Genomic DNA, 27,907 nt, shown 5'->3' with positions numbered 1-27,907 from the left:
TCTGCTACCAACCAATGTAAGGCGCTAGAGTTGAAACCTGTGGTTAACACCCGGTGCAATGGTGAGCATTATATTCAAAGTAAGCTTCATGACTGGTATACATGACAGAGTCTAAAACAAATTGCGCTTTTCTCTAGTTGTCTGACTTGCTGATTTGTTTTAGAGGAGCACTAGTCTACACCCCTTATCCTATAACTGCAACCTCACAGCCCTGCGTTCAGAGACACCCTGGGGGTTACAAAAGGGAAGTGACAATGATATCCAACTAACCACTCAGGCTAATGCCTCACTACTTTATCACACCATTGCCTCTTCCCACCACATTCATTTTGTTGTCCTGCCGAACTGGGTCCTGGTGGAACATGTTTCACCAGCTCAAGTCTAGGCACTAGCTTTTCCTCTTCTCCCTAGCAGACCAAGACTGTGGATGGGACATCCTAGAACCCAAGCCAATAAGCCCACTCCTACAGTTTTTGCTGTTTGCCATCTGTCAGCGTTACCTAGAAAGCTTGGAATCCAGAATGTAGGCCATGATTACAAAATCGTTGATCAGTCATTTCTTCCCTGGATCCACATTGTACTTTTAAGCTTCTGGCCTCACCTTGGCTCTTGGGATCACCCATCTCCCTACCCCTTGCCATTCCTTGACTGTAGGCTGCAGTCTTTCCCAAAGGCTTTTAAATTGGACATCAGTAAGCAGAAGAGCTTAAAAGAGTAGCACGTAAGGATTCGCCTGGCTTGTTTTCTTGTTTAGGATATCTCTGTCTTGGCCAACGTGCATCTCGATGTCCTATTGGTGTCTCTCTGTCACTTGTTGTCCACCTCCACAAGAAGTTTCTGTAATTACCATAGTGTTGCACTTAAATGTGCTACCCAACCATAGGCATTTCTTCACACATAATAGATATTGTAAAGAATACAAAGGATGCAAGCAGATTGGAGAAGGTTAAACATGATGAAAAGCTAAGCATCAGTTGGAGTGGCATGTAAGAGCATTATTCAACTTGATCACATTCGCCAAATATGTCAAGGGTTATAGTCTTTGGGGTAGTACTGGCTGGTAGAGAACATTCTTCACAAAATATTCCTTTTAAAGTTAGATTTCTGGTGAAGGAAGATGTTTACCTTCAATGAAGCTTGAGAATTATGAGGCCTTAAATACTTGTACCTTGGAGGGAAGGGAGTGTAGAAAGGGAGAACCGATCTGGGGGATCTACATGTAACCTCCTATCTGGGGGATGAGCAACAGGAAGGTGGGTGAGGGAAGACTCCGGGCAGTGTAAGATAAGATAAAATAATAATTTATAAATTATTAAGGGTTCATGAGGGAGGGGGGAGTGGTGAGGTAGGGAGAGGGGTTAAAATGAAAATGAGCTGATTCCTGGAACCCAAGTGGAAGGCAAATTTTTAGAATGATGAGGACAACGAATGTATAAGGGTGCTTTCCTCAATTGATGTATGTATGGATTGTGATAAGAGTCTTATGAGCCCCGATAAAATGATTTATTAAAAAAAATACTTGCACTTTATTCTGAAAATGAATATTGTATACATATAGGATGTGGATCCAAAGTTGATAATTATATTTGAGAAATTGGTAAAATTGCTCTGTAAATGTAGAGTGGGCTCTGTTTTTAATGCAAGCACCCTCAGATAAGGGCATGGTTTTGATTCCAAGGGTTCGGGGTGGTCACTATTTAGCTCAAGAAGTATAGGCCAAGAACTTGACATGTTTCTCAAAATTGTCTGCTCATCAACAAAGATTTGGCACTGAGAAATGCAGTCCAGTCTATGGAGCTAGAAGTCTGTTACTACTGTCTTGCACATTGAAGCCTCACAAGAAAGATTTCAACTTCTGACTGGGTTGTGAACCAGATCCATTCACCTGACTCCAAGCAGGGTGAGCAACCCTGGGGCTCCTGGGGGTGGGGCCAGGGTGGAGGAGCTTGAGGGGAAGTAGGGATCCATGCTTCCTGGGGTCTGACCCCAGGAGAGCGCCAGTGTACAGGGGCCCATGCTGTCCTGTCCATCATGGTCCAATGTCTCATCTCATCTCCCTGAATGATAGAATTCACTGGGTAAGTAATCAATTTGCAAAAGGCCTAGTGGTTACAGATTGGGCTTCTACCTGCAGGGTCAGCAGTTCAGAATTACAAGTAACACCTGGGGGAAAGACAGGGTTTCTACTCTTGTAAAGGGCTACAGTTTCAGAAACTCACCAGGGGCAGGTCCACCTCCTAAAGGGTTGCTGTAGCAGGAACCCGCTTGATGGCAGTGAGTTGGGTTTTAGGTTTGGGTTGCTGATGACAGTGACAACAGAGTGTCTGTTTGCTGTGTCCCCGCTTTGATTAGGTCTCCATTGAATCCTTTCTGATAATTATCCAAAGATGTAGATCATCTTCCCCCAGGGGAGAATGCCTTTGAAGTAGATTGCCTGCACTCCTTTCCAGCCAGCTCCTCTCTACGGGCCTGCCTAGGTCAACTGTCAAACTGCATTAGGTTACCACAAATAATGCTACATTAAAACATCATTTATCTTTGGATTCAAAAGTGCACTCACTATGGGGATATATACTTCTTACTTCATTCCAAAATCTGCACATAAATTTCAATCTATTTTTTTAAAATGTTTTATTAGGGGCTCATACAACTCTTATCACAGTCCATGCATACATCAGTGGTGTAAAGCACATCTGTACAATCTTTGCCCTCATCGTTTTCACAACATTTTCTCTCCACTTAAGCCCTTTGCATCAGGTCCCCTATTTTTCCCCTCCCTCCCGCTCCCCCCTCTCACATGAGCCCTTGATAATTTATAAATTATTGTTTTGTCATATCTTGCCCTGCCCGACATCTCCCTTCACCCCTTTTTCTGTTGTCCGTCCCCCAGGAAGGAGGTCACATATTGATCCTTGTAATCGGTTCCCTATTTCCAACCCCTCTCCCTCTACCCTCCCAGTATCACCACTCACTCCCCTGACCCTGAAGGTTTCATCCGCCCTGGATTCCCTGTGCTTCCAACTCCTGTCTGCACCAGTGTACATCCTCTGCTCTATCCCTACTTGCAAAGTAGAATTCAGATCATGATACTTGGGGTTGGGGTTGAGGGGGAAAAGAAGCATTTAGGAACTTGAGGAAAGCTGTATATAAAAAAAATTCAATGTAATAGATGATATATAAGTGTTTATATGGAACCCTTGTTTTGACATGTGTTAAGGGTTGGACTGCTAATCTCCAGGTTAGAGGTACATACCTATTAACTGCTTGTCATGTCTTTACAGTCTTTGAAACTCGGTCGAGCAGTTCTCCTGTGTCGCATCAACAGCTTATACATCTAACTCTACTTGATGGGGAGTTTTACAGTGTTTCTAAAGTGATTTTACAATGTATAGTTCCTCTAGAAAATAGTGTTCACTTTATACTAGCTTTTTTATATAGCCCTTTCAAAATGTTTCCAGCTGCTTTAATTAACATAACCATCTTCAAGGTTCATTGATTTATCATTCTCCTTGAGAATCACACAGTAAGGAATTGATAGTTACGTGTGCTGTGAGGTAGGGATCCTGCTTTTTGTTTCTTTTTGACAGCTTATTTGACTTTGTCCAATGTATGTTTGATTGTCCAATCTCTATTTATTATAAAGCCATCTTTACTCACATGTCTGAAGGTTATGAGTTTTAGATTTTATTGCTCATGATAAAATCATTTTTCCATCACTCAGTAAGGGCACAGTTAACAGTATTGAGGACTTTGTGCAATAAGAGGAAGGGAATTGTTATAGCTTTTGGACCTACAGATTATGTGTTATTCACATTGTATTCTCCCATCAGCTTGCAGATTGTGTATCACCAGCAGCGGCGTACAGGAAGGAGGAAGAAGTTCCTGATTTTGGTATTATTATTTCTGGGATGTCCTCATAAGAGATTGAAATTTGTGAACATCTTTATTGCTGATCCAGATAAGACAAACATAGAGTATCCCAGTTGCTGGCAGTGTTCTAAGGACCGAAGAAAATGACCAAGGCCCAGGTGATTCTGATGTGTTTTATCCTTTTCTATATTTCATACTGGGATTGTGGAAACCTGCATAATACAGATCCAGTTCATTGGAAAAGTGGAAATTTGAAATTGTAGACGTTAGAGATAAACTTGAACTCTGATTTCAGCATTGGGCTTGAGATTAGGAATAGATAGATCATAGGATTAAAACTAAACTATTGACATTGAACATAATGCGTCTCTGAAGATTCTTGGGATCACGTTATCATCTAAATCATTATTCTATGGCCAAACTATGGCAGTCATTCAAATTATAGGCTATGCCTAGTTTTTAAGGGGAAATAAGATCATTTCTTTAGAAGTGTCTGTATTCCATGGGATTTTTGTTTGACTAAGTTTCTTTAATGCTTCTTTCTGAAGGTGATGTGTTACATAATCTCCCAAAGAGCCGCATTTTCATTAATGAATCTAAAATTGAAAACCCAAATTTTTAACCTCAGCCAATAGTGGTTCAAAAATGATTGACATCTTCTCCCCTCCTCTAACTATAGATGCAGGAGAGAGAATCAACCATCAACGTCAGGTCGGATTCATATGAGGCAGAGCTTAAGCATACCTGTACTCTCCATACTTTTCCAGTGATGGCACCAGTTATTGTTCCCACAGTCCTCTCCTACTGTGCTCATTAACTTTTTGCAGTGGCCCTGTGCAAATGTACAGTCCAGAGCCACAGGTACAAGTTTTATTAAGTAACAGCATATAATTTGGTATCAGAATGAATAGGCTGCACATTGGGATTCATATTAAAGAGCCATATAGAAAATTTTGCTCTTCTTCAGGGCAGGCTTGTTTTTTCGGTCCCTCAGACATTTTACCCACGGAGGCAGGCTCATTTCATAGTTCCATCTGTCTAGCCTTCTCTCATCTCCTTGGGGGATATCCTCCTCTTGATCTTGCCTGCCTGCCCCACTATCTTGGCTGAAAAGTCCTTTCTGGACCTGTAACCATTGACTCTGTCACTGTGTCCCTTCTGCCCTGGTCATTATCTCCATCAGTCTAGCTCTTGAACCATGAATATTAACGTTCATTTTGCAGAACCAGCAGTAGATGAGTGAGTGCCTATGAGATAGAGGTTCACGGTGTTCCATGATTTACTTTGTAGCATCTCACAAAGCTAAATATTCATCAAGTAAACAAATACCTCGTCAAGATGTGGATTCTGGTGAGTCCCTAATCTGTATAGAGGTCAGGGATCAATCTGTACGGTTCTCCTCATTCATGTGTTTGCAAAGGCTGATGAACCAGATCATCAGGGCAGACAACAGTCCACTGCCTCACAAAGTGAAGTTGTTGAATCTGGTCAGATAATAAGTTGCAGGGGATGAGGAACCCAAATGGGAAAGTCATACCGCAAGCTGTTGACTCATGGAGTAGGGGAAGTTCTCAAGTCAGGTCACACAGTGGGTTCACAGGTGTTCAAGGAAATGGCTCATGCATTTCTTGAAATTGGCAAATCCCTAATCCATGGGATCAATGTGAACTATGTGGCTTCAGGGTCTAACAAAGCCAAATCAACAAACCAATGTCTCACTGTCTCTTCTCATACCATGCGTGCAGGCAGTTCTCTCTCTCTCCCTCTTGATATGATGGCTTCTTGGGTCAACCTAGCACCTTCCCTGCCTAGGCAAGGTTAGGAGGGCTCCAGAGGTCCACCCAACAAAACTACGAAGACCCCTTGGAGAGCATGTGGTGGAAGATGGCAGTTGCAAGAGGACCTTGCAATTAAAGTTAAGGCAATCTGGTCTGAAAGTGGCTGCGAAGAATTTGTCCTAAGGTTGTCATGAGGAGCTTGTCCTAAGGTGACATTTAAGAGCTTAGAAAGTTGTACTGCATCCAGGAAGGGAGATATTGCCTATGAACATTTTGATCTTGGTTCTCAGTTATATCTTTTTGTTCCTGAACCCGAGTTTTACCTTGTTCATTAATAGACCACTTTAATCTGTTGAGTTTTGTGTGACCGTAGCAACAGATTATCAATGAGACATAGAGTGCTGTGGGAGGAATGACTTGATTAAGAGTTAACAAAAATGTGGAGAGTTGAGGTATGTTTGACCTCCCCCATCTGAACTCTTCCTGATAATTGTTGACACTGATACTGCTAGAAGTCCTAATTCCATTTGATAATAAACAGGTGTTTATCTACTTTGTGCAAGTATAAATCTTGGCTATTTCTAGCTCATTCAGATAGTTTCACTGGACCTCAAAGTTCTAATGTTATGAGTGGGTGCATTATTATAGAGCACGGGAGTCCGCTATACTCGAACAGTGATTCTCAGGAACGACATTGCAATTGTGGCAAATATTAAAGACAGACCAGTGTGGCACGGGGTTCCTCAACCTATGTCAGGACTGAGAAAGTGAATGTATTTTCCAATGGGTATATGTACTGGAGTTTACAGATCTTTCCATAGGCGTGCACGTCATGCAGTTAGCGTGTACATAGTCAGTGGGTACTATCATCAGCGGGTAACATAATAAGCAGGATGGTGAGTCACCCTGTTGACCTAGTGCTAGCTGATTTCAATCCCACCCTGAGCCCTCCCCAGGTATTTGTGACATTTATGGTGGCTTAGCTATGGAACCTGATTTCTCTGATCTACAAATAACCTTCAGGCACAGTGAAGTAGCCAGGCACGGAAACTGTTCATCTACTATGGTAATTCCTTTAACACTGCTCCTTAATGGAGAGCTATATGAATGTGTATTTGAAAACATTTCTTAGAACAGTGGGGACCTTTCTGGAACTAGGGCTCGTGTTCTGTCCTCATAATTGCGAATGTAGAAATAAGGTCAAATACTTTTTACCAAGTCCTCAGTTTTCCACACATTATGGAATGCACTGTCACAATAGTTTTTCTTACTGTTTTGCTTTCTTTACTGTAAGATATATTTTTAAAATCTTCAAGTATAAAATACGCCATTAAATCGACTCCTCTTTCTACAGGAATCACTGACATTCAACGATGTGGCTGTAAAGTTCACCTGGGAGGAATGGCAGCTCCTGAACCCTGCTCAGAAGACCCTATATCAGGATGTGATGTTGGAGAACTATCACAACCTGGTTTCCATTGGTGAGGAGAATTCTCAAGTCATTGACCTCGTCATTGGCGTTTCCTGTCTTATGTGTTAAAATTTTTGCAGTGTCTGTGGTGTTCTCAAAGAGGTAGATTCTCATTGCATCCTCTGGTCTTAAGTTAGTGGGTTGGGTCTTCTGCCCTTGAGAGAACACTTTGTTCCTTTGAACATTATTTTCCTAGAAATACAACATTCTGCAGGCTTTACAAACTTTAGGTTAATTTTGGTGTGTCTAAGATTGTGCAATTTCTCATGAACAGGTTATCTAGTTGTCACCCCAGAATCTGTCTCTCAATTGTAACAAGGAGAACTGTGGTCGGTATTAGAAACAAGCTATAGTGGAATTTTATCAGGTGTATAGTCAAAATACCTTAAGGGTAATAGGCTGGGGGTATTGATTCAACGGGCAGAGGGCCTCACATCCATGATAGATGTTGGAAAATGCATAAAAGTCTGTGCTTCTTTGAATGTGAGCACTCACTTTTCCTAGCAGTTGAGAAAAGTACCCCTGTAGCTCTAAATGAGATTAAATTTCCATTTATTTGATTTATACTATTGTATGTTTGCTTCCATAATTTTCTTTCTTTAAGATTCTCAAAACTTTCCCTCTCTTATATGCGTCTCTCTTATTTTGAATATCCATCTTGCAAGCCTCTCTCCAAACAGATGGAGCACCATCTTGGATGTTCAACTCGAACCATAAATGGGCCTCCTTTGTGCTTTCTTAGCTCCCCACCTTGGAGTTTCTCTAAAGATTTTGGTGCCCATTTTCTCATTTGTTCTCCTGTTCCTTTAAAGTTTTCTTCATTCTGGTGAAATAAGTTCTTTCTATTTTCTTTTAGAGACGGTCAAATTGCCTTGTCTGTTGGAATTCTTTAACAGACATGTTTCTCCATAGTTTGCTCCTTTTGGTGAAACACATTTATGACTTCGGTTATTTTCAGGTATCTAAAGTCACCTTCCTAGCAAGAAATTGTTATCAGCTTAGCATATAATTTTGCACCGCACCTTCAATTTTTTTCTACCTGTAAGATTTTGTTTTGTTTTTCTTAGAAAAGTACAAATACTTTAATTCTAAGTGACCTGCTCTGCTTAGGACCCACCCAAGAGACGTTCAAAGTGAAATCCAATTGTTCACACTTCATCTAGTATCACACAGGCCGCTTTCCAATGTGTGCACACGCGCATACACATGGGAGGAAGGAGGGGACGGGTTGGGAGTGCAGCCACAATGGACTTTGACCACAGGATGAAAAACGCTTCAGAAACCAGACCTGTCAGACAGCTAAGTACAAAACTGCCTAAAATAGCAGGGCTACTTTTCCCAGACGGCATGCATACAACCTGACGAAGATGACTTGGATTTGTTTCCCTTCAGTCAGTTTGGAGCTGTGGCCGAAGATGCTGCCTCTGGAAAGCTGAGTGCGCTGCTGAGGCAGACCCGGAGTCTGCCTGGGACTGGGAAGCACAGGCTCACTGGGGGCCACTGCAGGTTCCTCACCGCCACTGTCAGAAAGCTCCTGTCTGGCTCTTCCAACAGCTTCCTGGAGAGGATTTCAGGATGGCTTCCGTGCTCCTCTGTCAGTGCAGTTCTGCAGCAGTCCCAACAGCTGTCTTCGTTGTACTGAATCAGGAACTTCTGGCACGTTCTAATTGTTCCTGTGGCAGGAGGGAGATGAGCGCAGGACTGAGGGTTGGGGGTCCAGGGGCCGGGCCGGATTGGCTCACCTGTGCTTGAATCGCACCATGGCCGCCTGCGTCATGTAAGATTTTTTTTTAAGTTGCCTGTTCCTCCAATAACTTTGTAAGTGGAAAGGGCATTTTTAACATCCTGTATTCTTTGATTTTTCCTTAAGCGTATGTCTGCTTTATATTCTTTACTATGCAGTGTGCCTTCTTTAGGCCCACCCCTTCTTAACAGGTCCTCAACCCAAAAGATGACCTTTGCTGCTTCTAAAGAACATTTTTGCAGGACATTCCAACAGAATTTTTTACTGTAATTCAAACAATGCATAGAATAATCAATATCATTCTCTTTTCTTTTTTGTCTTTGAAGTATCCTTTTGATTTCTAAATGTATGATTTCTTTTGTGTCATCCCAGAACTCATCTGGTCTCAGTCATTAGTCTTCAGTCATCAGTCTTTTATTACTCCAGTTTATTCTTTACATAGTCTCTCAGCTCTGTGATCTAGGTATTTTGGTTAGCTTCTACTTGGATTTGAGCAATTGATGGTCTGTTCCACAGTTAACCCCTGGACATGTTTTGACTAATGAGCTTCTCCACCATTTCTTTCTAGGGATGTGGTTGATTTGATTTTCATGTGTTCCATTCAGAAATATCCATATGTATAGTTTCCATTTCTGTTGTTTAATAAGAAATTTGGTATGAATTCATCATTCATCTCACATTTTTATTGCTAAACTTGCATATCCTTTCTGTCATGGAGGTCACATTTCCCACCTACTGACAATTTCCCCAAATGTTACGTTCATCAGTGTACATGATTGTATGATTGATCAATATCAGGCTATAAAAGTCATGTAAAATTTTCAATATATATGTTTAATCTTTTTTGGGGGAGCTCTTACAGATATAACATTTCATAGTTCAATCACTGTACAATTGCTACCACAGTTTCAAAACATTTTCCTCTTGACTTCCTTTCTATCTGCTCTCCTTTATCCCTTCCCTTCCCCACCCTCAATTTCTTTATTGTGGAAAAGAGAACCTGGATTAAAGCAGCCTTATCTCTTTACTCCTGACTTCAGGGCTTGGAAGACCAGTACTAGTGTTAGAAGAAAACCTCCACAAGTCCCAAGGATAAAGCTAGAGCTGAAATGCACAATTTCCAGATAGAATTTTTTCCACAACTGCCCTCCAGTAAGATGTTAGTATACAGCTTCTACAGGTGCCTCACTTCTTGCTACTCAGCTAAAAGATGCCTAGCTTAAAAAGCAATCAGGTTCCCTTTGATGCTATCACTCAAGGAGTCAAGTATCCCTTTGTCTCTTAAATGCCCTCTGGATGGGTCCTATGGGAGGGTTGTATAATTGAAGGGCAGAAATAAAAAGGCTTTATATTCTTTCACCAATTTATACAGTCTCAGGGCTTGCAATCTCCCTCCCCCACCCCTCCGCTCCTTCCCCAGCACACACACACACACACACACACACACACACACACACACACACACACACACACACAGACACCTACCTACCTAACAAGGTAGGTAGGACTTTTACCCTGGGGGGTCCCTGAAATAATTGGGTGAGCAACTGAAAACCATTTGTGAGGGCAGGTGAATTGAAGTACTCTCTCCTCAGTGGGGAGAACAAGAACAACATGTCTGCTCTTGTAGTTAAAATTGCTGGCAGATAGTAATAAGCCATGTGCTTGTATGAGGTATCATTAAGATATTACTATAATGAGAGGATATTGTGAGGATAATTTTTAATTAGGAGAATGTGACTTGGATTCTTCTCCAATTTACAAATGTGAATTCCTCCCTCCACCCAAATGCCTGGCCTTGCAATCTTCTTTAATTCTGAGAATAAGCAATTAGGCTGTGTCCTCTCTTCTAGGTCCTCAGTTTCCCACAGCCTAATACTTACCATGAAGTGTTCTAAAAGAATGCAGGATATTCCCATGTTCACACTATTCCGTTCTGTTGTGTCCGTGCCTTCTGAAGGCTTGCATGGCTCGCTACTATATAAACTCACTGTTAAATGACCTCGCTGTCTCATTCCGGGATTGGAGATGAGGCCACTCTTCCCCGTTTTGCTGTCTGCTTTATCTTCCTTAATTGCACACACTATTCCTAAGGGCCCATTTGAGTGTGGGGCTGGATCCCCCACGGTTTATGTTTGCTTAAACAGTTGGTGTACCAATCTAAATAGCACTTATAACTGGTCTTACTTGCAGGCATATGAATATTAACCTTCCACTGACAGAATTATTCTTTAGCGAAGATATTACCATGTACTGTTTGATGATGGATACGATGCCAGGCTTCTTTCATTTGTCATTCTTAGCCTTATAAACCACGTGATTATGTAATTATAAGTAGACAATACCAGTCTATTTAAGTTTAATAATCATACACAATCGATTTTTAAACATTCCATTTTGTTTTGAAAACTTGCAGATTTTTGTTGATAATACTTCATATATTCCATCTCCACATTCTTAGAATATGTGTGCAGCTATTTTTTCTCATTTTCAGTCAAGTTTTCCTCCATTCACGTCATTACTGTTGACTTTACTTTGAGGATTTAGTACTTCGTCAGTGTTATTTCCTTGTCATTAAACCTAAGGGGTTCATGTTCCAGAAGTAGATCCCCAGGTCTTCCTCCCAGTCCTTGTTTCTGCAGATTCCACTAAGACCTGTCTACCATGGCTGATCCTGCTTCTATTATTTGAAATACTGGGTGGCATTGCTTTTGGCATCACAGTAACGTGCAAGCCACCGCAGGACAACACTGAAAGATGAGTGGTGTAAACTAGAATATAGGCTCTATAAACATAAAGCATATGTTTCTGTACCACAATACCTTTCATATATACTTCTAAAAATGCTTTTCCCCCAAGTAGAACATTCTGCAATGTTCACATTTCCAACTTTATGTAGTACTCAGTTGTCTTTCAGTAAAGCTTGATGAATAGAATACATGTAACCCCTACCGGCTGGAATTAGCAAGCCTTATCCGACCTGTGGTCTATTGTTCTCAATGTCTTCCTTCTATTACATTTGTTGTTCATTTTCATATACCTCTTTAAGCAAATGCCAAATCTGTGTTCACTCATCCTTTCATATCCAACCAGAGTTCTACAATAACTATTTTTACCATTTGGATTATTTACACGCTTGTATTTCTTCCAATGAGCAATAAACATCAAGCATAGTGTTTTATTTATATTCATATAAGAGGGTTGTCACTAAAGATCTACTTCGTATCGATGCATATTTTAAGGAGTCCATTGTAAGTCAAGATTTTGAAAAGAATCAATGTTCTGTTCTTTTATAGAAATCCAGAAAGATGCCGACCATTTGCTTGAACACATGCAATGTGAAAGATACATGGACAGAATGGAACAATAGTATACATTTAATACATTGGAAAGTACTGTTTATCAGCGCAGAAATTATTTTCTTCCAAAGGAAACGTATGAGTTGTTTGGATTACATGGAAAAATAGTAAAATCAGATTTAATCATTCTGAAATTAAATCAGAACAGAAGCAACAAAACACAGAAGTCAGTTGTGCTCAAGGAAGATGAGGACAATTTCCTCCACACTGAGCAGGAGCAATTTTGTACTGAAATGAAATTCTCTGAGTGTGAACAATCCAGGATCTCGAAGTCACAGCATCAGGAATCTGATCAAATTGAGAAACCGCACACTGGTGATAAATGTGGGACGACCTTCATTGAGGAGTCTTTGCTCTATGAATGCCAGCTCATTCATATACTAGATAAGACCTGTCAGTGTGGGCAAAAATACAATAATGTGTTCCAACTCAATGAACATTATCAAAAATCTCACGAAGGACAAAAGCTTTATAAATGCTTGGATTGTGGCAAAACTTATCACAGTAAGTCATACCTCAAGGGATGTTGTGAAACTCATGTGGCAGGGATGCCCTACATATGCAGTGAATGTGGGAAGGACTTCACCATGAAGAGTGATCTCACTGTTCATCAGCAAACTCATACTGAAGAAAAACCCCATGTATGTGGTGAATGTGGCAAAGGCTTCATTCAGAAAATACAACTCAAAACTCATCTACTAACTCATACTGGAGATAAACCCAATATATGTAATGAATGTGGCAAAACCTTTATCAGGAAGAATGCTCTCACTGTTCATCAGCAAACTCATACTGGAGAGAAACCCCATGTATGTCGTGAATATGGAAAAGCCTCTACCAGGAAGTCTTTTCTCACCGTTCATCAGAGAGCTCATACTAGAGAGAAACCCCATATATGTGGTGAATGTGGCAAAGGCTTCACTCATAAAGTAAATCTGAAAACTCATCCACGAAATCATACTGGAGAGAAACCCCGTGCATGTGATGAATGTGGCAAAGCCTTTTTTTGGAAAACTGCTCTCACTGTTCATCAGCAAAGTCATAGTGGGGAGAAACCCCATGTATGTGGTGAATGTGGAAAAGTCTTTATTCAGAAAATCACTCTCACTTATCTTCAGCAAACTCATACTGGAGAGAAACCCCATATATGTGATAAATGTGGCAAAGGGTTTACCAGGAAGACTTCATTCACTATTCATCAGCAAACTCATACTGGAGAGAAACCCCATGTATGTGGTGAATGTGGAAAAGCCTTTATTCAGAAAATCGCTCTCACTTATCATCAGTGAACTCATACTGGAGAGAAACCCCATGTATGTGGTGAAAGTGGAAAAGCCTTTATTGGAAAGACTGCTTTCACTGTTTATCAGCGAACTCATACTGGAGAGAAACCCATGTATGTGATGAATGTGGAAAAGGTTTTCTCAGGAAGTACATGCTCCCTGTTCATCAGGAAACTCACCAGAGAGAAACCCCATGTATGTGGTGAAAGTGGAAAAGCCTTTATTGGAAAGACTGCTTTCACTGTTTATCAGCGAACTCATACTGGAGAGAAACCCATGTATGTGATGAATGTGGAAAAGGTTTTCTCAGGAAGTACATGCTCCCTGTTCATCAGGAAACTCACCAGAGAGAATCCCCATGTATGTGGTGAAAGTGGGAAAGCCTTTATTGGAAAGACTGCTTTCACTGTTTATCAGCGAACTCATACTGGAGAGAAACCCATGTATGTGATGAATGTGGAAAAGGTTTTCTCAGGAAGTACATGCTCCCTGTTCATCAGGAAACTCACCAGAGAGAAACCCCATGTATGTGATGAATGTGGCAAAGTTTTTATCAGGAAGAAGGACCTCAGTGTTCTTCCGGGAATTCTTCCTGGAGAGAAACCTCATGTACGTTAGTGAATCTGGCAAAAGCTTCATTCGGAAAGGAGGTCTCAAAATTCATCTATGAGTTTACACAGGAGCTAATCCCTATGTATGTGGTGAATGTGGAAAAACGCCTTTATCTGGTACAGTGAGCTAACTGAGCATCAGCAAACTCATACTCCAGAGAAACCCCATGTATGTGGTGAACGTGGAAAAGCCTTTCTCAGGAAGAATGCGCTCATTGTTCATCACGAACTCATCCTGGAGAGAGAGAAATCCCATATATGTAGTGAATGGGACAAAGGCTTCATTCAGAAAGCACATCTCAAAACTCATCTATGAATTCATACCGGAGGAAAACTTTTCATGTGATGAATGCAGTAAAGCTTTCAGCCAGAAGTGGTGTCTTAAGCACATCAGAGATTTCACAAAGGAGAGAATCCCTTTGCATGAACTAAATGTGGAAAATTTTATTTCCTAATTTTCATTAGTTCAATGATAGATTCACTTGCCACTATTCTCGATCCATTTTCTGTCCCTACTATATTTCCGGTTGTTGTCTACAAAGTGATAGTACACAATTCTAGGCTGAGACTATGAAGCAACGTTCTAGACAGCCTGCCTTCACAAAGGCTGGTTAAGTACATGTTGAATGTGTCCTACCAGCACAGTTGTACTCAGAGGGATCAGTGAAGGGAGTTTTGTTGGTCACTTAGATCATTAAATATACTTTCATCTCAAGTCTGACAATTGGGAACTTGAGACCAACATATTAATAGGCTGATCCAGACAGGCAGAAATAAGGAAGCAGAACCAAAGTTACAAGAGGATAAGACTACAAGAAGCATTCTGGAGACTACATTGATCCCCTGTGGTGTATCCCAGTGTCACATCACCTTGGCTTCAAGATCTCATGGGATATTTGTGAAACTGGGTATCAACAACATGAAAAGTTGACTCTTCCATCACTTTGGACTTCACATGGCTTCCTTGAAACCAGAAATACACAGTTCTTTTTTTTTTTTAACGTTTTATTAGGGGCTCATACAACTCTTATCACAGTCCATACATATACATACATCAATTGTATAAAGCACATCTGTACATTCTTTGCCCTAATCATTTTCTTTTCTTTTTTTTTTCCTTTTCTTTTTTTACATTTTATTAGGGACTCATACAACTCTTATCACAATCCATACATATACATACATCAATTGTATAAAGCACATCCATACATTCCCTGCCCCAATCATTCTCAAAGCATTTACTCTCCACTTAAGCCCTTTGCATTAGGTCCTCTTTTTTTTCCCCTCCCTCCCCGCTCCCCCCCCTCATGTGCCCTTGGTAATTTATACATCGTTGTTTTGTCATATCTTGCTCTATCCGGAGTCTCCCTTCCCCCCCTTCTCTGCCGTCCCTCTCCCAGGGAGGAGGTCACATATGCATCCCTGTAATCAGTTCCCCCTTTCCAACCCACTCATCCTACACTCTCCCAGCATCACCCCTCACACCCTTGGTCCTGAAGGTAACATCCACCCTGGATTCCCTGTGCCTCTAGCCATCATATGTACCAGTGTACAACCTCTGCCCTATGCAGCCCTGCAAGGTAGAATTCAAATCATGGTAGTTGTGGGGAGGAAGCATCCAGTATCTGGGGGAAAGCTGTGTTCTTCATCGGTACTACCTCACACCCTGACTGACCCATCTCCTCTCCTAAACTCCTCTATGAGGGGATCTCCAGTGGCCGACACTTGGGCCTTGGGTCTCCACTCTGCACTTCCCCCTTCATTCAATATGGTATATATATATACATATATATATATATAGATGTACACACACATACATATATATATTTTTTGTTGCATGATGCCTTATACCTGGTCCCTTGGGCACCTCGTGATCGCACTGGCTGGTGTGCTTCTTCCATGTGGGCTTTTTTGCTTCTGAGCTAGATGGCTGCTTGTTCACCTTCAAGCCTTTAGGACCCCAGACACTATCTCTTTTGATAGCCGGGAACCATCAGCTTTCTTCGCCACATTTGCTTATGCACGGAAATGAACAATCTCTTCCACCAAAACCACACCCACTGTGAGTGCATCTTTTCTGACTCATAGTAATCCTATCAGACTGGTTAGGACTGCTCGCTAGGCTTTCTCTGCCTATAATTATTTACAGAAATAGACAAGTTCATCTTACTCAGAGGGACCCCTTGTCTGGTTTGAATCCCTGGCCTTGTGGTGAGCAACCACATCTGATCCCACAGCACCACCATAGCCCTGTCTCTGCACCAACAGGCCCATAGTACAAGGTTTCTTAACTGTCACTTTTAGAAGCCAAGTCATGATATTTTCAATATTATTATATAGATATGAACTCGACTATGAATAAGGAAGGCCATAGAAAAAATGAGATGGCCTTTGACTTATGGTGTTGTAAAAGAATGATGAAAGTACTGTGGGGCAGACTGGTAATAAGATAAATAGGTCTGTTTTGAAGGGAGTACAGCCAGTGAGTGCTTTAGAATCAAGGATGGTGAGACCTTGTTTCATGGAAAGTTATCATTCCTGTCACTTCAAAAAGATATCAACCATGATAAAGTAGGACATCAATGAAGACCAAGGCCCTTGATGAGATAGATTGACACAATGGCTGTTTCAATGAGCTCAAAATATCCATTGCAATTATGATGCTGAGAGAGGCATTGAGAATAGGAACTGACTCTGTGGCACTTAACATAATAAAAAAGAAATCAAAATACACAACATTCTTCCCAGGTTAAATAACAGTGCTTGGGAAATCGTATGTGTTTTATGCAGGAAAACACACCTAACAAAGGGAAATATGTAACAGAATTCACTGTCTTTATCATTGCTCTTACGTTGAAGTTCACTGTGTCTTGGGTAATTATTGGTAGCACATGTCTACATATTTATAGAGCTTTAAGCATCCAAAGTTACATGGGCGCAGGATGGTTGTTAGAGACTCGTAAAGAAGTTTAACGTGAAAGAGAAGAACTGTCTGAATAGGATTTTCTTTTCTGAAATACTGATGGCAGAAAGTTAGCAGGTCTTTAACCAGGGGAGTCACTGGATGGTTCTGAACTGCCAACCTTTTGGCTCAAAGTTGAGCATTTAATCATTGTGCCACATACTTTTTTGGTCCAGGTTCTCCTGAGCATAACTTACATGCATCAACTTAATATTCTGAAGACGAACATTCCTGTTCATATTGTCCAGTGTTAAGACACCATATAGATTTCTTCAACATCAGTGCTACTGCTATTTTTTGCTCCTTGAGTATTCATTGTCGCATACGTAGAGTATGCTGTCCTATATATTGTGTGTTTTCTGTAGCAACCCTGGACAGTATCTGTAGTGTCAGAAACAGCTGCCACAATTGGGATAACTAAGAGTGACTCTAAGAAAGGTCAAATACCCTACCAGAAATATCAAAAGAATTGATGCACTTGGGTTATGGTGTTAGAGAATAATATTAACTGTATTGTGGGCTGCCTGAAGGACAAACAGGTCTGTCTTGGAATAAGCACATCTGGCTTCTTGGAAGCATTCAAGTCAGACGTTATCTCCTTCATTTGAACATGTCGGTAGGAGCACCACAACCCGGAGAATGGTCTTATGCTTGGTAAATTAGAGTCGGTGAAAAAGACAGTCTTTCCAGGAGCTGGATTGTCACAAAGTCTGCTATGGTGAGTCCAAACGGAGGAATCACTCTGAGCACAGTGCACTTCCGGGCAGTATCTATTCCTGTTGTACCTGGGATCTCTGCGAGTTGAAGCCAACTCAATAACAATTCAACATATTCAGTATTATTTAGATCATTCTAAGTTAAATTTATTACATAAACCTACACTTGTGAGTGTTCACTGGAATGAAAACACTGAACATCCATCTGATCGCTTGGAGAAAATTTGGAGCTCACTTGAGAAATTTTTCCTGCATTAATATTTTTATACTCACATTAGTGACATAGTGGTTATGTGTTGGGCTGAGATCTGCATACCAGTGCCCACTCCAAACAAGATAGACAGGGCTTTCTTCTCCGATAAGCAGTTAGAATCTCAGAAACCCACATGGGCGTCACTATAAATTATCAACAACTCAATGGCAGTCAGTTTGGGTTTTTTTAAAATAATATTTCTAACTGACAAAAAAACAGGACTAGTTATTTCCCTGAATTGTCAACAGATTGAACCGATAACTATTACTTTGAAGTCTGCCTTTCAATAAATGGTCAAATCGACAAAGCCCATTCCAATGAGAAGAAGGCAAGTTCAGATACATGAAGGTTCCCTAGAGTCTGTGCTTGGTGGTCCATAGAGAGGTGCTGACAAGGTGGGGAAACTACAGCTTTTGAGAGGAAAACATCGCTGACTTATCTCTTTCACGTCTCCTAAAACCATGACTTGATGTACTAAGTTTTGTGTTTGGGTTCACACCGAATTCCCATCTCTGTGTGTCTGGCACAGTAATACAGTGCTGTGTCCTCAGGATGCACGGAGCTCAGTTTTAAATAAGTTTTGCCCTTGGAGGTGTCCCTGGTGATGCTGACTAGGGATTGGAGAGCTGGATTATACTTTCTGCCCCCATCAGTATCTATTACACCAAACCTCTCCAGTCCCATTCCTGGAGCCTGGCAGATCCAGTGCACAGCATAGCTGGTTAAAGAGAATCCAGAGACAGCACAGGTGAGAGACAGGGTCTGTGAGGGCTTCCCCAGTCCAGAGCCTGACTCTTGTAGCTGCACCTGGGCCAGGACACCTGGGGATGAAGAGAAACAGAGTCCTGGGCTGCGATGCTGCCACCCTAGACTTCATGTAGGAGTGCCTGAAGCACTTACCTCCCGGAGTCACCACCAGAAAAGGAAGCCCACACACAATTCGTGTTCTTGTGGATAAGACTCGTCACACCCAGAAAATGCTCTCCGGGTGAAAAGGAATAGGACTTTCAGTACATGCGCGCTGCTGTTTCACGGGGCTGGTATTTGCATGTGGGAGGTGCACTTGTATGTAAAGGTGGACAGGGCCGAATGGAGCCCAGAGCTCTGGCACTCAGATGAGAAACGCGATGCTGGTGGAGTCCTTGGGAGAACACAGTCCTATGAGGTCTTCACTCTACCAACCATATGCACATCTGTGCAGATTTCAAGTTCAGTGTAACTTTATGTGCATTCCCGTCGAAAGTACCCAAATGATCTATTGAAATTAAAGACCATCTCTATCCTCATGTTTGGAATCAAGACTGGGGTCACCTGAATCTTTCATCCATCTGAACACACAGGGAAACAAGTGTATGTCATCCCAAATTCTTCTTTCCCCTGTTTTATTTCACAGTATTTGGAAAGAAGTAAAAGGTACTTCAATGTTATATTCTCTATTTAGAGTTGGAATGAAAAGGTTTCCTAACATCAGGGTCATTTGTGAGGCTAAAAGAAACCACAAAAATAAAAAGAAATTCCATTTTCTTCCATGAATTAGTACCGGGTGGGTGTTGGGCTCAGTGTATTCAGAGAGCGCCCTGCTGACAGCATCCCATCACTTACAGGAGAGGTGTTCCCTGGCCTCACACTGTCCTCCAACTTCTGTGGGTCCCACAGCAACATTTTTTCTGGCCCTAAGCTTTCACGCTATTGGTCAGGAGTGTTACCTGGCACTGTCTCCGCAGGTTTCCTGCCCTGGGCCGTAGAGTTACCATAGTGGTCAGCACAGCAGTTCTAGCCGACCCGGCACTGCAGTCCCTCATCCATGCTCCTGCCCTCACTTCTTTCTTCTCTTGGCCCAAAGCTGGTGGCTCTTAACATCCCTGCAGGTCCGCTTTCTCCCTGAGGTTAGTTTTATGTCTGGACTCACACTGACCCTCCCTCACTGTGAACAGCTTTGGAGGTAGAGAGTGCTACAACTTGCAGACAATCTGAATTCGGTACAGCGGAAGGAAGTATGATCTATAGACATAGATATTTATACAGATACGATATTGAGATGCATTCCACAATAAAATACTGATTAAGAGAGAGATTTGCCTGAAAGACAAGGGAGGTACGGAGCAGAGTTTAGCTTTCAGTCTTTCCACAGGAAGAGAAAGGCCCTTAAAGCAGGCTTCTATTGAAATAATTGAAGCAAGAAAGTAATAAAGTTATTTATTCCATGTTAAGGAGGAAATTGTCAAGTCAGAATTCTTTTTTATGGGTTTCTGTGATGTGTGTGATAGGAAATTTTACAGTTTTTGGCAATTGTTGAGCATAATGACAATCTAATGCCACTTAGTTATGCATGAGAAGAATGTTGAAAATATTATTTGATTGCCTGTACATGTACCATGAGAAAAAATAAGTTAAAAATGAAAGATAACTTTTTCCTTCATAATCAGAAACTGATGGAAAGTCTTACGGGAACAACACTTCAAAAAACTAGTGAAAATATTGAACTATAGAAGATTGTTATATAAGCCAGAAATATGAAATTAAAACTTGTTAGTAATGGAATAGTATTTAATATTTTAGTTATTTTCTTAGTTTTCCTCTAAAACCATTTTATTTGGTGCTAATAATATTATCAAGTCGTAGTTCAAGTGCATCAAACAGTATTGTATAATTGTTACCAAAATCAGTTTCAAAACACTCTCTTCCTTCTTGAACTCCTTGGCATCAGTTCCCTTTTATCCACGCCACCCCCTACTACAGGCCCCAGAATCCCTTATTGTCTTAGCTATGTCTATATGTTCATAAATTCCACGTTTCATCTAATGTAAAACAGAAAAACAAAGCAAAAATTCAATAATGTTAACCCCAATGCCAATATACATCTGAGATAAACCCCAGTAAGATTCGGAAATTGAGGAAGCAGGCAGTTCAAGTGCAGTCTGCTGTCCTTCCCCAGAGTCCATAACAGACCCAGGTGTGCTTAGGTCTTAGGACCAAATGTGTCAGTCTGGCTCCTGGAATGTGATGACCTTGCTCTCTGACTGCCTTTCCCAAGGCTTCTGGATCCAAATACACTCTTTATGAGCTGGCGTCCTACAGCATACCTCCTCTACCTTCTTCTGAACACATGCTAGCATTCCCCAACCTGACTGTTATTCACATTACACGGAATATACAAAACAACAACAACAAAACCATCTCACTGCCTTCCAGGAGATTCCACCTCCTAGCACAACCCTACTTCTCTATCTTTGCTGGTGAGGAGGGAACACTGTTGTTCAACTGCAGCACTGGCTGCTGAGTGAAACCACTGGCTGTGGGGACTGGAGCCCACTCCTGATGATGAGCTGCTTCGGTCTCTTCTCTGTGTGAGCAAACAACTGTTGCATCCAATGCCTGTGTGTAAGCTGTGCTTTTGCTGGTGACCTCAGGCATTGGTTTAACAGAAATACACTGTTAAGTCGTCCTTACACTACAAAAGAAGGGAAAAATACAGATGGAAGGAAGAATAAGGTTATTTTCACTAAGCTACCTTGTAAATTGAAGCACAGACAAAAATATATTTAAAAGGAAAACCATTAACATGTTAATAAAGATATTATAAATAATACCATCAGTGATGCGACAGAAAAAGATGGCATCATTAATCTAAAACACAATGTAGGCGATTCTATGGAGACCAAGGTAATGGGGAAAAAAGATCAATTCCTGACAATCGTATTAAATATGATTCAACCAAATACAGAAAACAAACTAATGGACATAAGCAACCAAAATAAGATTCAAATTGGAAACACAACATAACTCACTGGCACCAAGTGAATTCTGAATCATAGTGACTGTCTAGAGCAGAGTAGATCTGCTCCTTAGAGTTTTACGCACCGTAAAACTTTTTTTTAATTGAGAAATTGGCAATTTTTTTATTAAGTAGATAACATTATATCAATGTTAGATTTCTTATTTAATTTGCAATATTAGTTTATTAAAATGAATTTTGAGATTATTCAAAATGAAAATGCTTTAAAACATTTGTTCCACAGCTACTATGTTTTAAAATGTTATTTCTTTCAAACAAAAACCCTTTTATTAGGACCTAATCCAGACATCTTCCCATCTATAGTTAAATCATATGAAGCAGTGTTGTACAATCAGAAAACATGTTCTTCCTTCTTGAACTCCTTTCTGTTACCTCCCCCACCTCTCTTGCTGAAGCTCCCATTACCCTTATTCTAGTTATTGACTCTGTAGAGTCACCCACCCTGTGCTTCATAAACTAAGAAACATATAAAATATATGAGAATCAAAAACGCTACCAACAATGACAAACATAGCAGAAATAAACCCCTAAATGTTTAAAAATAAACCCATAAAATGTTAAAACCCAGATTCAGCACAAAGTATATCAAAGGGGAGATCAAGTGAATGACAAGTTGCTAATCATCCAAGTCAGATGTGTCATTTTGATTTCCTACAGTCATCTCTCCAATACTCTCTGATCACCACCTTCTTCCATCCCTCAGTTACGGTGAGAGGGAATCACAGGAGGTGTATTCCCTGTGGAGATCCTGCACATGGATTTTGAACTTCCACTGTCCTCCGTGGCCTTCTGCATGCCAGAATCTCACAATTAAGCTCTGATATTATTTCCTCCTCTGGATTTGGATTACAATTATTATTTGGACTATAATTTACAATCTTGTGAATCTTTTTTTGAGCCTCATCTGTCTCCCATGGAGTGGCTGGTGATTCTGAACTGCTGACCTAGCACTTAGCATCCCAATGTGAAATCCACTATGCCATCAGGGATAGTGGTGTTGTAAATAACCTTTATTTGCATATGTATTTACTACTTATTTATTACACATTGTTTTTCTAATTGAAAAGCATGTAGCTGTAACTTAATTAGGAATGTTATATGTATTGAATTTTAAATGTTAAATAATTTTAACATTTTTAAAATTTTAAAATGGTATAATATGTGATTATATTAGGTAATTACACTTAGCTGACCAAAATTAATCTCAATATTCTGTACCTCACGCCATCAAAGATGTTGTTGGGTGTTTCTGAGTCACTTTTACTCATAATGTCTCACAGGAAATACGTAAACTTCCAAGTCCTGAACCATCCTCACTTGCTCTTAAGTTTGAGACCATGTTTGCAGCCACTGTGTCTGTGATTCTAACTGAGCGTTTTCCTCTGTTTTGTGGACACTCTACCAAACAGGATGTACTTTCTCTAGAAACCAGTTCCCCTTATCACAGGTTCAAAATACGTGAGAAGTCACGTTATTCTCAGTTCTAAAAACATTCTGCGATATGAGCCTGCAATGTCCTCCTCTTGTGATACATTTTCTATCTTTTGGAAATTAAAGTTTTCTTTCCAACATGTGTTCCCTTCCTTGGGACTTCAATGAGTAATCTTACAAAGGAGTCCTCGAACCAGACAGCTCATTCCTGTTCAGCTGTTCCCCTCTGTGCCTAGAACACTTGTTTCTGCATCAAGGGACACAGTGGGGAGAAAGCATCACGAAGGATATGTCACATGTTTAACCCCCAAAGTCACCTCAATTATTTTCTCAGACTTAGAGATTTTTAGTCAGTTACTACCCACAGTGCACAGGGAGCATGTCAGAGAGACCTCCAGAGTCCTAACCAGGGGCTGTAATAGATCAGTGAGCTCAGAGCAATTGAAATCGTGCTCTGCACTCATGAATGTGTACATGCCTGTATTTCATTGTCTACAGATTTTGAGTAACAGAGAGGATGAGAACGACCATGGTAATCTGTTTGCCGAGAAGAAAAATGGGTCATCCAGGAAGAGTATGAAGTTTCAGAGTCACTTTAATATTTTTTCCTCCATTCAAGCCTGCAGTGAGGAGAAACTCTGGGGGTGGGGTGGGAGGAGGAAAACTGTCCCTGGAGATGCTAAGATGTAAGAGAGGAAGCCCTAATTTCAACAGGAAATCTTCCCTGTCATTCACATGTGCCTGTCTAGGGCTGGGTGTGTGTGTCCTGTGGGACCTGTGAGCCCCCCGCTGCCCAATGTCTCCCCTGCAGGGGAGGTTTGTGTCTGGGCTCACACTGACTTCCCCTCACTGTGATCCTTGCACAGTAATACACAGCTGTGTCCTCAGCAGTCACGGAGCTCAGCTGCAGAGAAAACTGATTCTTCGATGTGTCTCTGGTGATAGAGAGTTGGCTTTGGAAGGACGGGTTATAATCTGTATCACCATCGTAATCTCTGTATCCCATCCACTGAGGTCTGGCAGATCCAGTTCCAATCATAACCAATGCTGGTGATGGAGAAACCAGAGACAGTACAGGTGAGGGACAGTTTCTCGGAGGGTTCCACCAATCCTGGACCCGACTCCTGAAGCTGCACCAGGGGCAGGATGCCTATAAATAAAGATAATTGGAATCCGTCCGTCACTTGCAGTCACAACCATCGCCATAGACTCCACACTGATCTCTGAGACCCTCACCTTGGGGAACTGTCATCAGGCACAGGAGAACACACAGCAATGGCATCTTTAGACCACAGCTGTGCTTTCCCAAGGGACCCACAGGCCTGTCCAAAGAGAACTGATAGCCTTCAGTGCCCAAGGCTGGGATTTCAACCTAGTGTCTGAAGAAGGATTTGCATAGGAGGGAACCCTGTGTTTATCAATAGAGGCTTTTTTGTTTCTTCTAAGTCCATTGTAGGGTAATTCTTTTGAACTCATTTGTGTGTTAGTCTGTAATAAGAGATCATTTTTCCTAAGAGGTGTGTGTGAATGGTCAAAGGGAAACCCAGCATTTCTGAGCCCAGTATTCTCTCCCTCCAGCCTTCATTGCTCCTGCCCTGACTGAGGCTCCCGTATGTCCTGTGTGTCGAGGACTGGACAGTACAGAGTTCCTTGAAACCATCAGGTCCACCCCAGAGTATCATCATTGGCCCACACTCTCCAAAACCCATTCCTTATTTAGACCCTGATGCTGTGAGGTAGCTAGAGGCAGAACTGAGGGCTGGCCCTCTACATGCCAAAGCCTCCCGCTGCCCTTACAGGAAGTTGGAAGCTGCTTAAGGCTAGAGGGCATGCTCACATTCAGGACTTTGGGAGAGGAAGCCGGTACACCTGGGTGGGACGCCATCTAGGCCAGGTGGGCTTAATTCAGCCAATGGGGTTAACCAGTATCATCGACCACGCCTCCCTTGAAAAAGCCAAAAACGTTGAGATCATGGCTCTCTCCCAGCGGCTACTACACTGTTCAGAGCAGCCTGGTTGTGGTCCGGTGCAGCAGCTGTGCCGTGTTATCTTGCTCCTGCTCTCGCTCTCTCTTTAGTTCAATTTACTCTAACACCTGAAAACGGTTTCTATCCTTTATAAAAATAAAATTCACTTTGATCACAAAGTAGGCTTCGGTGTGAATTCTTTCTGGTGCAAACCCAAGGACTGAGGTATTTCTAACTCAAGGGATCTAAAAATGCCTCTTAATCAACCTCCTCAAAGTCCTTGGTAGTTTTTCTATGTGGGAATATATGTTTTAGAAGAATTAATGCCAGACATATTCCAAGGAGTTGGGGATTAATGATGCCTCAAATATTCAACTCTTCCAGGAAGCCATTCAGGGCTATTTTCCACCCTCTTCTCCCTTGATTATATCCTCTCATGTTTCTGGGCTCTGAAAATTACCGCAACGTCCAACAGAAACCCATGACCGTGGTTGAAATGGTTTACGTGCTGGTGGGTGCCCTTCAGTCCAAATTCTTAAGGTCAGGAAGCCGCATGCCAGATGCTGGCACCAGAGGTTGCCCTCCACTTCTGTCTCTGTATTTTATGACCTGCCGAGTCTGGCAGGATGTCTCTAGTAGATTTTGGCCACCTACTACTGTTAATCAGCCAGGGATTTCCCCACCTTGGGCCACGATCATCAGAAACCCACGGATCTTACAAGCAACGCACACACTATATCCCAGTGCAAGATGCCTAAGGAAAAGCTCAGTGTCAGTACAGTGATTCATGTCTCATAGTGTCTCGGTGTCAGTACAGTGATTCATGTGTCAGAGTGTCTCAGTGTCAGTACAGTGATTCATGTGTCCGAGTGTCTCAGTGTCAGTACAGTGATTGATGTGTCATAGTGTCTCGGTGTCAGTACAGTGATTCATGTGTCATAGTGTCTCGGTGTCAGTACAGTGATTCATGTGTCATAGTGTCTCGGTGTCAGTACAGTGATTCATGTGGCAGAGTGTCTCGGTGTCAGTACAGTGATTCATGTGGCAGAGTGTCTCGGTGTCAGTACAGTGATTCATGTGGCAGAGTGTCTCGGTGTCAGTACAGTGATTCATGTGTCATAATGTCTCGGGGAAGAAGTTGCCACCTAGAAAAGGTGGGCACTATTTCAAGGGTCATGAATCTGAGTAAAGAGATTATTCAGAGCAAGAAGTGGGAAACACTTGTTTAGTAGATAGGGCAAAGTAAGAATAAGATCCATAAACGATATTTCAGATCTTGAACCAAAATACACCAGCCTCAGACCCAAAAAGCACTCTGGGTTAAATGAGGTCCATTCAGATTCTCAAAATGTAGGAATGAGTGCAGACTGTTCTAAATGTCCCTTGCCCAGGGGACTCTGGCTCACCTGAAATGGGAGCATTTCCAACCAAAGTGTGCCTCTCTATTTGTCCTTTACGTGTGACCCCTTGATAACTGCTCAGGGATCTCAACCTTGAATTTATCACCAAAATTCATAGATCATCTCATTTGGAATATATATGTATAACATCATATATATAATGTTATTGACCAGGAACTCAGTAGCACTATCCCTAAATATATATATATTTTTAATTTTAACTCCCATCTAGATTATTTTCTCATTTATATACACCATCAGAAGGATTTTTCTCCATTCTCACAGTTGACACCACTAAGTTACAGAATGATTGTTTGTATATCTGAACTAATATGTATTTTAACAACGCAGAAATCCAAGTACAAGGTGGTGGGCACTTGGATTTTTTGAACCAGATTTTGCTAAGGAGAATAAACAAAAGTTTTGCAAAAAATACTCATGAGGTTCACCAAAATCTAAGATTTCAAGCAAATGACATGATAATATTTTTCATTGGGAGTGCATTAGATTCATTCAGCTTGCACACACAGACTGGCATGGCTTTACTTGAACCTGGTCATTCTAGCACACGCAGCTCATGACATCTGTTGCTGGTGGTTGGCGGGACAATTTAAGGTTCACACTGTAATGGAGCTGCACACTAGTCCAGGTCACCTCCATCTCCGAATGTGGATGCCATGATTGTACAGTAAACAGGTATAAAACTTTGCAGATTAAAATTACAACTTTTTATTTTTGTTTTGTTGTCTGATTTTATAGCTAGGAAATAACATGGAGGAGAAGGTTTCATCCCAGAACCCATGGCGTGCCTGTTTGAAAATCTTAATGCATGGATGGTGACCCCTGTTTCAGGAAGGCACTTCCATCGGTCTGGCAAGCTGCCCTGGCTGGAGGCCTGGAATGCATCCAGGCCGAGAGGGAAGCATTTGTTCCAACACCTGGATCTCTCCTTTGGACTCAGCTCACAGCATTGTGCGTAGGTGAATGTTGAAATGGAAATAAAGTGACATTTAAATTATATTAATTATTGAATTACATTTATGTTTAAATTATAATTAAATACACCTACTTAAATTAATATGCTCCTATGAAATCTGACACGTGTCATTTGTAAACATTTGTGAGGGGGTGGGGCCAATGCAATCCACGGCACAAGGCAAACAGTAGATGAGGTTTGCTCAGTGAAAGCACCTCTCCTCACTCTACACAAGGTAGCACAATGCTCCAGGCCCTCAAATGTGTCCTCCGAAACCCATCGCCTCTTTG

The 27,907-nt window shown here is 41.5% G+C and overlaps 1 long non-coding RNA gene across 1 annotated transcript; it reads left to right on the top strand.

Moving 5' to 3' along the window:
• Positions 1-1,768: 1,768 nt before the first annotated feature.
• LOC142427966 (uncharacterized) lies at positions 1,769-27,665 on the top strand. The gene is made up of 4 exons (XR_012780124.1): positions 1,769-1,900; positions 3,831-4,028; positions 7,003-7,129; positions 27,401-27,665. It is a non-coding gene; the product is annotated as an uncharacterized LOC142427966 (long non-coding RNA).
• Positions 27,666-27,907: the final 242 nt, after the last annotated feature.

The sequence above is a fragment of the Tenrec ecaudatus genome, chromosome 15 (genome assembly GCF_050624435.1).
Source record: "Tenrec ecaudatus isolate mTenEca1 chromosome 15, mTenEca1.hap1, whole genome shotgun sequence".
In the NCBI taxonomy this organism is placed as follows: domain Eukaryota; kingdom Metazoa; phylum Chordata; class Mammalia; order Afrosoricida; family Tenrecidae; genus Tenrec; species Tenrec ecaudatus.
The sequence above is the reverse complement of the archived record's forward strand: the minus strand, read 5'-3'. Positions and strand labels throughout refer to the sequence as shown.